The sequence below is a fragment of the Nuphar pumila genome, chromosome 3 (genome assembly GCF_984573655.1).
Source record: "Nuphar pumila chromosome 3, dmNupPumi1.hap1.1, whole genome shotgun sequence".
In the NCBI taxonomy this organism is placed as follows: domain Eukaryota; kingdom Viridiplantae; phylum Streptophyta; class Magnoliopsida; order Nymphaeales; family Nymphaeaceae; genus Nuphar; species Nuphar pumila.
In genome coordinates, this window is record NC_143251.1 from 49,602,059 (window position 1) to 49,615,280 (window position 13,222).

General features: G+C 37.0%; 1 long non-coding RNA gene across 1 annotated transcript in view; it reads right to left on the reverse strand.

Moving 5' to 3' along the window:
* Positions 1–13,009, reverse strand: part of LOC149842854 (uncharacterized) — a 57,459-nt gene extending 44,450 nt beyond the window's left edge. The window contains exon 1 of the long non-coding RNA XR_016431093.1: positions 12,696–13,009. This is a non-coding gene — a long non-coding RNA (uncharacterized LOC149842854). The remainder of the gene's footprint in view (positions 1–12,695) is intronic.
* Positions 13,010–13,222: the final 213 nt, after the last annotated feature.

The window sequence follows — 13,222 nt, forward strand, 5'->3', positions numbered from 1 at the left end:
AAAGATCACCACATTGCATCATTATCGTATTGATGTGTTTTATGTTATTATTGATTTGCAACTTCAAGAGTTGAATGATCGTTTCACTGAAGCAAATACAGAGCTCCTCCTTTCAATGGCATGCTTGAGTCCAAAGAATTCTTTTTCTGCTTTTGATAAAGATAAGTTGATTGGTCTTGCTGAGCTTTACCCTAAGGACTTTTCTAACGTAAACATAATTAGACTGAAAAATCAATTGGATATATATATTGCAGACATGCGAAACAGTGATCAGTTTTTAAATTTAAAATCTTTAGCAGAGCTAGTAGAGATGATGGTAGCAACTCAAAAGCACATTGTATTTTCTCATGTGTATCTATTGATTAAGTTGGCATTAACTTTGCCAGTTGCAACAGCAAGTGTTGAAAGAGCATTTTCAGCTATGAACAATATCAAAAGTCGTCTACGTAATAGAATGGGAGATGAATGGATCAATGATGCTTTGGTTACTTACATAGAGAAGGAGACATTTGATACCATCAGTGATGATGCAATTATGAATTGCTTTCAAAATATGAAAAATAGAAGATGCCAATTGTAAAATTTTCATGAATTTAGTTGTTTGTATTTCTTAAGTGAACAATTTTTATTTTAGTTTAAAAGTACAATTTAAGGTTTTATCTTATTATGTTCATAAATTTAGTTGTTTGTGTTTGTAACAATTGTTATTTTAATTCAAAGGCTTATTTAAGTTTTATCTCTCCACGAATGATTGTTCCTCCAGCGAAATTTTTTTGGCTCCGCCACTGGTCCGAATAAATGGATCGTCCTTCAAGACCATAGCATTGTCTCCGAGACCCGAAGTCTGCCCACCCAAGGAAAAACTTCTAGCTCCGCCACTGTCACGAAATGTTGTGTTTGATGAAACCATTGTTCAACACCCAGGAAGTGTAGATGGACACAACGAGGCCGTTGAGTGGTATCAGTCGTGGCTTGCCACTGAGTTGCTTAACCAGATAGAGACATATGATGCTTCCTCATGTCACATGCCACCTGTTGAACCGAGTGAGACCGGTATTGAACCTCAGACCACGCCACCTATTGAACTGAGTAAGACCAGTATTGAACCTCAGATGGAAGAATTGATAAATGCGCAGGTTCCTAGCATATCTACTTCAAATGCCGCAAAATTTCAAGGAATCGTCTATGTACGACGAAACAAGAATAATGATCAGCAAATTGATGTGCAGCCCAGACGAACTGGAAGAATTCACCATCCTATTGAGAGATGGGTCAGTTATAACAACTCTACAGATCTGCAATTATTTGTTTCTCAGATTAAAAAGCAAGATGAACCTGTCAGCTTCTCGGATGCATACATGTCAACCAAGTGGATTGAAGCCACGAATGAGGAGATGGAAGTCTTACATGAATGTGGAACTTGGGAGATTGTCCCTAGACCCTCAAACAAAAATGTTGTAGGTTCTAAATGGGTCTATAAGATCAAGTACAAACCTGATGGATCCATTGAACGCTACAAGGCGAGACTTGTAGCCAAAGGCTTTACTCAAGAATATGGGCAAGACTATGATGAGACCTTTAGCCCAGTGGTCAAGATGGGAACAATTCGATTAATTTTATCTTTGTCAGTTCAGTATGGTTGGACTCTCAATCAGCTTGATGTCAAAAATGCTTTTTTGCATGGCAGTCTGAAAGAAGAAGTGTACATGGAGCAGCCCCCTGGTTATGCAGAATGCAGTCCCAACACTCATGTTTGCAAATTACGAAGAGCCATCTATGGGCTAAAGCAGGCCTCTCGTTCTTGGTTCGATAGCTTCTCTGTCGAAGTTCAACGACATGGATTCATTCGATCTTATCTCGATCATTCCTTATTCATTTTTCGAGATCGTCAGGTCAGTACTTTACTTCTCATATATGTAGATGATATTATTATCATTGGGAATTCTAATGAACATATAGAAGTTACAAAGACTCGCTTGAGTCGAAAGTTCAAGATGAAAGATTTGGGGGTTCTGCGTTATTTCTTGGGGGTTGAAGTAGACCGTCGGGATAGATATCTTTCGCTAACTCAACACAAATATACCTTGGATTTACTGGATAAGGCAGGTATGAAGGATTGTAAACCTCTGTCTACTCCTAGTGTATTGAATCATAAACTCAGTGCTCTAGATGGGGAGGCATATGGAGATCCCATACAATATCGCAGCCTCGTGGGTATGCTTCAATATTTCACTTTCACTAGACCTGATATTGTGTATGCAGTGAATCAAGTTTCGCAATTCATGCATGATCCACGCACAGAACATATGAATGTTGTCAAGAGAATTCTTCGGTACTTAAAGGGAAAACTTGGGGATGGCTTAGTTTATCATCAATTTAAGACCAAAAGAGAGCAACATAGACTAATTGTGTATGCAGATGCTGACTGGGCTGGAGATCCAGATGACAGAAGGTCAGTGTCTGGTTATTGTGTTTTTATTGATGAAAACTTAATAGCATGGAGTAGCAAGAAACAGCGTGCAGTTGCACGATCCAGTACAGAGGCTGAGTAGAGGTCTATGGCAGCAGCTATAACAGAGGTTACATGGCTGAGACATCTTTTGATAGAATTAGGATAAACCATTCTACCCACTACTCTTTTGTGTGATAATCAGAGTGTCATCCAGATTTCCTTCAATCCCATTCATCACAGCCGTACAAAGCATATAGAGATTGATCAACATTTTATTCGGCAAAAAGTAGAAGACAGGTTAGTTGAACCTGCTTATATTTTGACGGCTGATCAGGTGGCGGATTTGTTCACTAAAGGTCTTACCAACATACAATTTTGGTTCTTGAAGAGCAAGTTGTCCATGGTGCATGACCATGCACAACTTGAGGGAGGATATTAAGGCTGACTGGATCGTTGTATCATTGTACCTATTATGGGTTTGGACCTGGACCCGAAGTCCATGTATTTATTCTATTGTTTGTATTGGATCTGGATCTAATGTAACATAATGTAATATCCATACCCAATCTAATTTTAATATAAGTATAACATATAGGGAACGATCCTGAGTTGAGGATCGCACCACTGATTGTCGCAACCTCCCTCTCTCTCACAGGCGTCTTCTCCCTTCTTTGCACCAAACCAACGACGCAAGGCACATTCTTACAACAAAACCCCATAGATTTTTTGCCTTTGATGTGATTCTCCATTGTCGTCGCCCACATCAAATAGTTGTTCTCATTTAGCTTGTATGTGATGACGAAGGCGGAATCTCTTTCTCCCATAATGAATTGCACAAAATTTGAATAGAGAAGCAGCTAGCACGAGCGTGAAGGGCACTACCTCACGAAGGATCACTAAGGAAGCTTTTTTCAAAGACCTTAGCACTGATACCATGTAATTAAACAAGAATGTACTATTACAATGCCAAATAAACGGTTACACAAGTGCACGAATAAAAATGGTCACTAATAGACCAATAACAATCTCACAGAGATACTAAATATCATTTTCACAAAATAACACAAGGCTTAAAGCCAAAAGAATTTCATATATTCATACAGAAAATGCTTTCACAAGCATTGGCTTTCAAATAAGAAGTGAGGCTCTATTTATAGAGCCTCACTTGCTCTCAGAAAAGAGGGGGAAGTCCAACATTCGTTGGACTGCCTCCAACGGTCAGTATTATGACCGTTGGGGACAGTCCAACGTCTAGTCGGACTGTCAGCCCCCTAACGGTTACATAGAATTCAAAAAACAGAAAATAAAAAAAAACAAGAACAAAAAAAAACTAAAAGTCTTTTCAGTCCCTAATGGACTGTGTTAAAGTACAATATACAAAAAGACCTAAAAGCCCCTCAAATTACATATTATTCTAACAGTAGCTGGCCAGAAAATATTTTTTTTTTTTTAAATTTTAAAGAACGGGTTGGCCAGCCAACCACCGGCCGGGAAATGGCCAGGCCAGTGTCGCCTAGCATGGGCGACACTGTCCTGGCCATTTTCCATCCAGTGGCTGGCCGGAAAATGGTCGGCCATAGTTTTCTTTTTTTAGTTTTTATTTTTGTTTTTGGGCATAGCCGGTCATTTTCCGGCCAGCCACAGACCGGGAAATGGAGGGCCTTTTATTTATTTTTCTTTTTTTTGTTTTTTGTGACCAAAAACATGAAAACCAGGTCTTTGATCACCCAAACAGCCCTGTCATGTTGGTTTTTGGCAAACCAGGTTTGTCAATAATCCAGTTTGAGGCAAAACCTGGCTTGCCAAACACCAAGTTTTGGCCTCTGTTGTGCATTTTTTCATGATTTTTAAATTCAAAAAATATAATTTTTAAATTTTATATTTAATTAAATTGACAAAATCATGAGAAAATATATCATTTTATAGGTGATGCCAACTAGGTCTGGGCATGGCCCAAAGCCCACTGACAAGACCTACTTGAGTCAATTATAATTTGAGAATTTTTTCGCTTTTAACCTTTAAATTCGAGCAAAATTTCGGTTAAATTCTGGTGAAATTCAGAGACAAAAATTAGGTATATACAGAGTTAAATGCATCGCGTTGGTGGCCTATTTTTTCAAATTCGTATTAAGATTGGCCGAAAAATCGCATTTTTCAAAAATGATCCGCCCTATATTTTTTATTTTTTTTTGGATTGGATTGGACTAGATCCACTCTATTTGATCCAAGTTAATATGAATCTGGACCCAATCCAGGATTCATACTAACTAGGATCTAGTCCAGGTAGGATCCATATGAATTTGGATATAAATTTGGATCTTGAATCCATATCTGGATCCGAAATCCATCTATGGCCAATTTAAAACTTTAAAATCACCTTTAATTAAAAGAGGCTTTATCCCATAAAGGTCTCCCAGAGGGAGGTGACACCCTTTGGAATATTCTATAAATTATTAAATAAAATAATTAAGAAGATAATTAAATAAAAATATTAATTAAAAAGGATATTATCTAGAAGAGGTAGAGTTCTACGTTGAGTAGAACTCTACTCTCTAAAGAACTCTAGAGGGGATATCACCCCTTCTAGATTAAGATAAATTAAATAAAATAATAATAATAAAGAAGATAAAATATTAACTAAATAATATAAAGAGGGGTTAGTCTCTCCCTCTCTAGAACTCGTGTTCTAGAGAGAGAGTAAGCTAGAGGAAAAATAAAGGAAAATCCCAAAAACCGTGTGGGGAGAGAGAAAAAAAAGGAGAAAAGAAAAGAAGGAGAAGAAAAGGGAGAAAAAATTTTGTTTTCATACATCCATCAATTTTTTCGATCTTTTTCTATGTTACGATCAAGGTACGGGTTTCTCTCTAAGTTCTTACGAGAATAAATAGTTATAAATCAGATTTTATGTATAAGCTTTAGCTGGAAAAGGGAAATCTGATTTGAAAGAATATATATACATATATATGTCTAATTCTTGAGATTGTCAATTTTCTTAGAATATCAAATCCTGAAAATATCTATGTTTTTTATTTTTATAGATGTCGATTTTCTTGATTTGATGTGAGCATGCCATATGGGTTAACGATTTTTTCCTGTTATGCATATGAATATATACAGAGAGAGAGAGATTGATCTTTCGTGAGTTTTCATGCTCATGCAATCCCTATATATATATTCAAGGGCATGGAACTTTCTTGCTCACGCAAGCTGAATATATACTTCTACTTCTGATGGTATTCAGTTGATTGAGCTCACACTCATGTTGTTGATCATGTTTTGTTGTATTAAATTTGTTTGTTTTATTCATGTTGCTGAAAATATTTTCTTATTTCAAAATCTGTTGAATTTTATTTGTGTGCAATCTGATCAGACTTATCGATTTCTATATGTAAGCAAATCTGATCAAACTTGTTGATGTTCTTATGTGTGCAAATCTGATCAGACTTGCTGATTTTTACATGTAAGTAAATCTGATCAAACTTGCCGATTTTTATGTGTAAGCAAATCTGACCAGACTTGCCAAGTTTTGTTTGGGTGCTGAAGTTTTTTTTTAAGCATGTTCTAGATATACTTCTTGGATTAGATTTGATATGTGTGCAAAACTGATCAAACTTGCTGAGTTTTAATAGTCAACAAATCTAATTAGACTTACCGAGTGTGACGTGTATGCAAATCTGATCAGACTTATTGAGTTTTATTAGTCAGCAAATCTGATCAGACTTGTCGAGTATGACGTGTGAGAAAATTTAATCAGACTTGATAAGTTTAGTTAGTTAGCAAATCTGATCAGACTTGATGAGTGTCACGAGTGTACAAATCTGATCAGACTTGCCGAGTTGCACAGGTGTACCAATCTGATCAGACTTGCTAAATTTCATCTATATGCAAATCTAATCAGATCTGCGAAGCTTTTATATATGCAAATCTGATCTGGTTTGCTGAATTTTATTTGTGTGCAAACCTGATTAGACTTGTCGATTTCTATATATGTGTAAATCTGATCAGACTTGCCGATTTCTATATATATGCAAATCTAATCAGACTTACCGATCTTTGTATGTAAACAAATCCATCATAATTGGGATGCACACCAAGCAGAGTAAAATAGGGAGATGCATTGTCCAAAATAGGCATGCACAACCGATTTACGATATAAACGACTGAATGAAAGGCTTCAGTTCAGAGGCTAATGGGAACCCCACTATTATGCATCATACTCGTCACACTTTCAATAATATGTTGATGTTTTCGCTCAGCAATGTCATTTTGCTGAGGAGTACGTGGACAAGACACTCTACGATCAATCCCATTATCTTAGATAAAATCAACAAATTTTCTAGAGTACTCCCCCCCCCCCCCTCCATCACATTGGAAATACATAATATTAGAAGAAAATTGATTCTTAACGAAAGCATGGAAACGACAAAAAATTTCAAAGACTTCAGACTTATGTTTCATGAAAAATATCCAAGTGTATCCAGAAAAGCTATCAATAAAGGAAACATAATATCAACTACCAGAAATAGAAGATTCAGGAGCAGGTCCCCAAACATCAGAACAAATAACCTCGAAAGGTCTTGAAGCTCTTTTATTCATCAATACAAAGGGGAGAACATGACTTTTACAAAGTTGACAACTTGAACACATTTCGTTGTCTGATTCATAATTCAAACTACACTCAGGAATGAGATTATTTAATATAAGTTTTTCAATAAAAGCGCGATTACAATGACCAAGATGGGAATGCCAGATGTTTGGCTTATTACATTTAGCTAGATTGAAAACACATTTTGTGGACGACGACTGGACAAACTTAGGCTCCGACTTCAAGACACGAGAACCACGAATAGAAGGATCATCTTGGAAGACGTACATGTTCCCTTGTCGTTTTCCTTTAGCGAACGTCTCATTCGTTCGAAGATTGTTGACATAAACAAAATAAGTAAACTAACTGAGGAATTCATATCATCTACTAGTTTAGAAACTGAAACAATATTTTTCTTAATATCGGGGGCATGAAAGACATTAGACAAAGGAAGTGAAGAAGACTCTGACAAAGGAATATGTATATTTCCAATATGTGATATGGAGTGGTGAGAGCCATTTCCAGTAACTATGTTGTTTTTACCAAAATAAGGAATTAAAGTAGAGAGCTTACCAGCATTACCTGTAACATGTGCAGCCGCTCCAGAGTCAATCTACCACACTCCTTGATCATTCTGCTTAAGGTTTAACCCAGATAGCGTAGCCAAGAGGAGTTCCTTTGCTTCGCCACTAACTTTAAGTGTCTCTGATTCCCTTTTATTGAATGAAGATTCTCCTTTTTGAGATTTTCTTTTATTTTGTGGATTAAACCAGCAGTTGGCTTTAATGCAGTGTTTTAAAACTCGTCGAGTCAACTCGTTGACTCGGCTCGGCCCTCTAACGAGTCAACCCGGCAAGGTAAACTCGGTTTGCCAAAACTCGGGCTTGACTCGGCCTGACTCGGGCGAGTTCTGGGATGTTTGAAATTTGATTTTTTGGGTATTTCAGAATAATAAAAAAATTCTTGCATCAATAGGGAATAATTAGTTGGCTTGTATAATTTGATCAGTTGTCTTGAGAATTTCTTCTTTGATTTTGTTATGGATTTTTTCACACATAGTATGTAACCCATACTTTCTCTCAAATATCTTTCTATTTTTTCAAATTACTGAAATGGCTATAATGTTAATTTATTTTTTATGACTGAATAGGATCATGACTTTGAAAAGAACTTGTCTTTAGCTATGTGTAGTTGGAAGTGTACACTACATGAGCAAGTTTCATGTGCTTGTTATGACTGTGATTCTTGAGCCTATAGTATGGCTGAATTTCTCTTACAAAGCACATTGGATATCCTTCATAGTTTCATCTCAAAAACTATAAGCCTCGGCCCCTCATTCTGCTGTTCAATATTGTCTTTTATTAGATGATTTCCTTGTGAGTCTATTCTGCATAATCAGATACTGTGGCCAATTTTTTCTGGCAATCATCCTAGTGCAGCTTAAAAGTGTAATTCTATATTGTACATGGTTACTTTTGATATGTGGGCATGTTTCATAAAGCACAAGTCCAATATTTTTTGAACCAGTCTGATTTTGAAGTGGATTGGGCCTACAAAAGGTAGAACCTGGTGAACTGGCCATTACAACATTTATGAGTTGGTCAGGTCTCATCAACTTCAGTACAGACCAAGCATGGACCATTTTAAAAAGTCCCGACTACAGACATATTTTGCCTAACATGAGCCCCTGTATATGAGTTTATCATCTCTTGTTTACTGAAAAACATGGTTTGAGACAAATTATATATTATTTTCTTTTAAAATCAAAAGTTAACAAAACCCGATCCGAGACACCGAGTTGACCCGCCGAGTCGCGAGTGAATAAAGAACGAGTCGAGTCCCGAGTCACGGGTTTTAAAACCTTGCTTTAATGTGCCCTCGCTTATTACACAGAAAACAAGTAGGATAGCCCTTTGATTTTGATTACCAGAAAAATATATGCTCGAAGTTGGTAATAGCCCACGTCCTCCTTGTGATCCTCTACCTCTGCCACATCCTCCTGCAAAAAGGTTGTCTCCGCGACCACGTCCAAAAGTGACCCCAGTGGCAAGGACATCGTGGGTATCTGTTTGCCCCACTGACTGACTTGTCATTTCCTTCAATGTCATCTCATATTGTAGCAATTTAGCACAAAGATCCTCAAAACTGGGCAAAACAGGCAAGCACAACAAAGAAGTGACAAGAACATGATACACCTGACCCAATCCACTCATAGTTTGTTGTACTTTATCTTTATCTGACACTGCACACCCAACAACTGCCAGTTGATCTGTGATGCTCTTGACCTGATTCAGAAATTCCATAATCGATATGGATCCCTTATTGAGTAACTGAAATTCACGCTTCAAATATAAAACGCTGGCCTCTGATATCTGTGCGTACATCTGAACCAATTTGTCCCATAGCTCCTTTGTTGAACAATCATCAGGAATGAAAACTAGAACCTCTTGAGATAAGGTACAGGTAATATAAGCGACCAAAGCTTGGTCACACTTCATCCAAGAAATACAATTAGGGTTTCAGACCAGTTTAGTAGAAACAACCCCATCTCCATCCTTGGTTTGCTGCATGACAAATTCTAGTGGGACTGGGACTGATCCATCTAGGTGTCCAGAAAGATCTTGACTTCTGATAAAAGGAGCAATTTGCCTCTTCCAAGTCAGAAAGTTGTTGTTTTTCAGTTTTTTAGAAACAAGTTGACTGAGAAAGTTGGATGAAAGACCAGATTGAGAAGTAGAAGAGTCCATAATTAAAAGAAAGACACCAAGAATAAAGAGAGCAGGGATCACGTTGATCACAATGGAATAACAGCTTCTGCTTTAGCAGTTGTTCAACTTTCTCTTCCCTTTTTTTTTAGGGGCAATCCACCTTTCTTTTCTTTTCTTTTCTTTTAAGGATTGCTAGACAGAGATATAGGCAGCACGTCAGATCAGATTATTATTGAAATCTGATTTGGTGTGTCAAAACAAAAGATAGAAGAAGCTGCTAATGCTCTGTTAACGTAAATTCCAAAACAGTGATATTAAAGGTAATGTTTATCATAAAATAGATAAAGAATCTGTTCACGTGAACAAAGTGCAGACTGAATGACAGAGGACAATATATATATATATATATATTGGGGTAAGGAAAAATAGACTTAAAAAAGCACACGTGAACAGACGTAGCTTTCTGTTCACGTGAGGAGGAGTAATAAAAGGAAGTGTTTTAACGATGAGGAAGATTAGACTTTCGGTCTGCCATAAAACAGAATAACAGAAAAAGAAAGGATCGACAGTTTCTAAGAGATGGAGATAAAAAGAGGGGTTTTCATATTAGAAAAAGGCAACGGGAAGAAAGAAAAGGAAGAAATCAAGATGCCAAGACGAAGGAAACTGATTTTGAATCAGAGATTAACAATCAGATTTAGGAAGATACCTTGAGAAACGCTGAGAAAGAAAAAACTAAGAGGAGAGAAAACTGAGGAAGACATGGAGATGGTTGTAGATCTTTCGGGACACACCTTATGGAAAAATCTCAATCCTGGGAATCTTAACCTTGCTCTGATACCATATTAAGATTTGAGGAGATAGCACCAGAAACTGTTCGCGCAAAGAAAAATAGAGTGGAGAGAGATATGATTGTTGCAGTCACCAAAACCCTCAGTCATTAGGGTCGTGAGTCTCGTGACCTAATACTTCTTATTATAAAGAATAACATTAGTACAATGGATAGTAATGCCCTCAATAAATAAAACTAAATACAATGATATACATGAATAATGGCACACGCTGAGTATAACATTTGGATCTGGATCCAAACGTGGACCCAGTCCAATTACGATATCTTAAAACCCCCCACCCCTACCCCTATCACGGATCACACATTGGTGGGCCTCTAGCGGTAAAACCCTTTAGGTCCCCACTGGAGAGTATACTTAGCATCGATGTTGAAGAAAAGGACACCTCCTGTGGGTTTCGAACTCGTGACATCCCATCAACTTGGTGACATTCACAAATTTCCCCTACCAGATGAGTGGGGCCCTTGTGGGCAGTTCTTCTAATAGAATTGGTTTGAAGAGTACGACATGTTTTAGGAATTTGGGGATTTCCTTATTTAGTGTTTGTATAATGATTTGGACAATCTTCATATTGAATTATTCTTCTTTGTTTGAGTTTCTTTTCCAAATGGAACTTTCTTCCATAACCTATAATTTTTCTAGTGATTATCAAAGAAAATTGTAATGCTTCTAAATTAATTGTTGTTCAGCAAAGATACTCTACGTATTGAGAAATGTATGATCTTCAAGCTTCAATTGAATGAGTCCAAACCAAGATTTATGCACATAAAATTATTCACTAAAAGAGTTTCAATACCGAACAATTTGTTATTCTATGATACATGCTCTTAATGGATATATTTTGTGATTGGCCACTGTCTCCAACATAAATTAGAATCAGAGCTTTTGGTTAGTGACATGAATATTCTGAGGCAAGTTTCAGAGTCGAAACCCAACAATTGAGGCAACGTATTAATCAAGTGAGAAGAAATATACATTCTTACTCATAGGACCACTTTGTGCTCACACGACAAAACCTATTTGGCAGCCAGTAGAAGATCATGCTAGCTGAGATGATGATTGTGGAGGTTTAGGCATCAGAACCAACTGCCCCAAGCTCATCATCTAATGCCTCTTTCTATATTTCCCTTCACTTGAATGTTTTAATAAAATTTTCCCACAAAAATAAAATATATCAGTCAAAGAAATTTTCAAAAAAATAAATAGAAAAGGAGGAAGACTTGGACAAGTAGACATTACATCCAGAAAAAAAAAAATAATGGTGGAAGAAGACTTGCAGATATAAAATGTAGTATTAGGACAACAGAGAAAAGGAGGATACTTTGCACAGGAAGTTATCAGACGACAAATATAAAGGAAGAAGAAGCATCAAATGGTAACCTTGATGGTGGTTACTACTCTGATACCATAACAATTATTGATCTCCCATGTGATATAGAGTTCAGCTTAATGAGAAGTGGAGGAAACAAAGGACTCATGGCAGCAGCAAAGGAGACATCCCAATCAATCATATGTGATGACCTCTCATACTATATTGATGATTGATAGGTTTGGATTAATTCAGACCTTTACACTTAATTAACTATGAATTACGAAATGGATGTAATACATATTACAGCAAAAAATGAATAAAATACACACACCATAGATATACCATGTGTTCAACTCTTGAATTTTCAGTGATACAAAATTGGGAAGCAACCACTTTCACCCTTTAGAATACCCCAAATTGTCCTTTTTGGTGGTTGGGTGTACATGCTAAATTCATACTTGAAAACACCCCTAAAATATGACTAAACAGTTCTATGTCGAAGAATACGAGTCGGACATTTTTGTGTCGAAGCAAACGATTATTTTCTCTTTCTATTTGCAACAGCTTAGCCTTTTACTTTTCAATGTAATGAAGGGGAGCAAATCAAATATGAACAATAAGCACTCAACTCATCTACCATGTTTGAAATTGAAAAAAACAAAACAAAACATAAACTAGAACACCAAGATCAAGAATCATAACAATTTTTGTAGCATGGTGACTTCCATTTAATCAATAAAAGACAACCAACATGCAGAAAAAAACACTAACTAATAACCAAACTGACCTTTCATGAGATGGGTAATGCTAAAGAATGATTTTCATGGTTGCTTAGAAGAAGAAGAAGTAGATCTTCTCATGTTCTGGCGCTCTTGCTGTTGAAGACGATGGACGTATACGATGCCCGCACCAACAACAGACACCACCGTCACGAACACCGCCAATGCAGTCTTCTGCCCCATTTTCCTGATATATCTGGATCTGCTGTTAGATGAAGAAGACCGTCCTGGTAATCTGGTTAGCACCAACCTATGCAACAGCCGGCGTAGATTGTCCTCGTCAATTTTCAAAAGCCAATGATATCTTCAGACTGCTCTTCCTGGTTATGTTGAAGAGCGTGAGAGAGAGAGAGAGAGAGAGGTTTTTACCCATTTTCAGTGGATCCATTACCGCAACATGACGTGGATTCGAAATGCATAGGGTTGGGTCTGGTCAGATCCAGGGCAAAATCAAGTAAACTCATTTAATTGGATCCAGGTCAGAATCAATTTAATCTAACCCGTTTTACATTTTTCAAAGAAGGGAAAATATAAG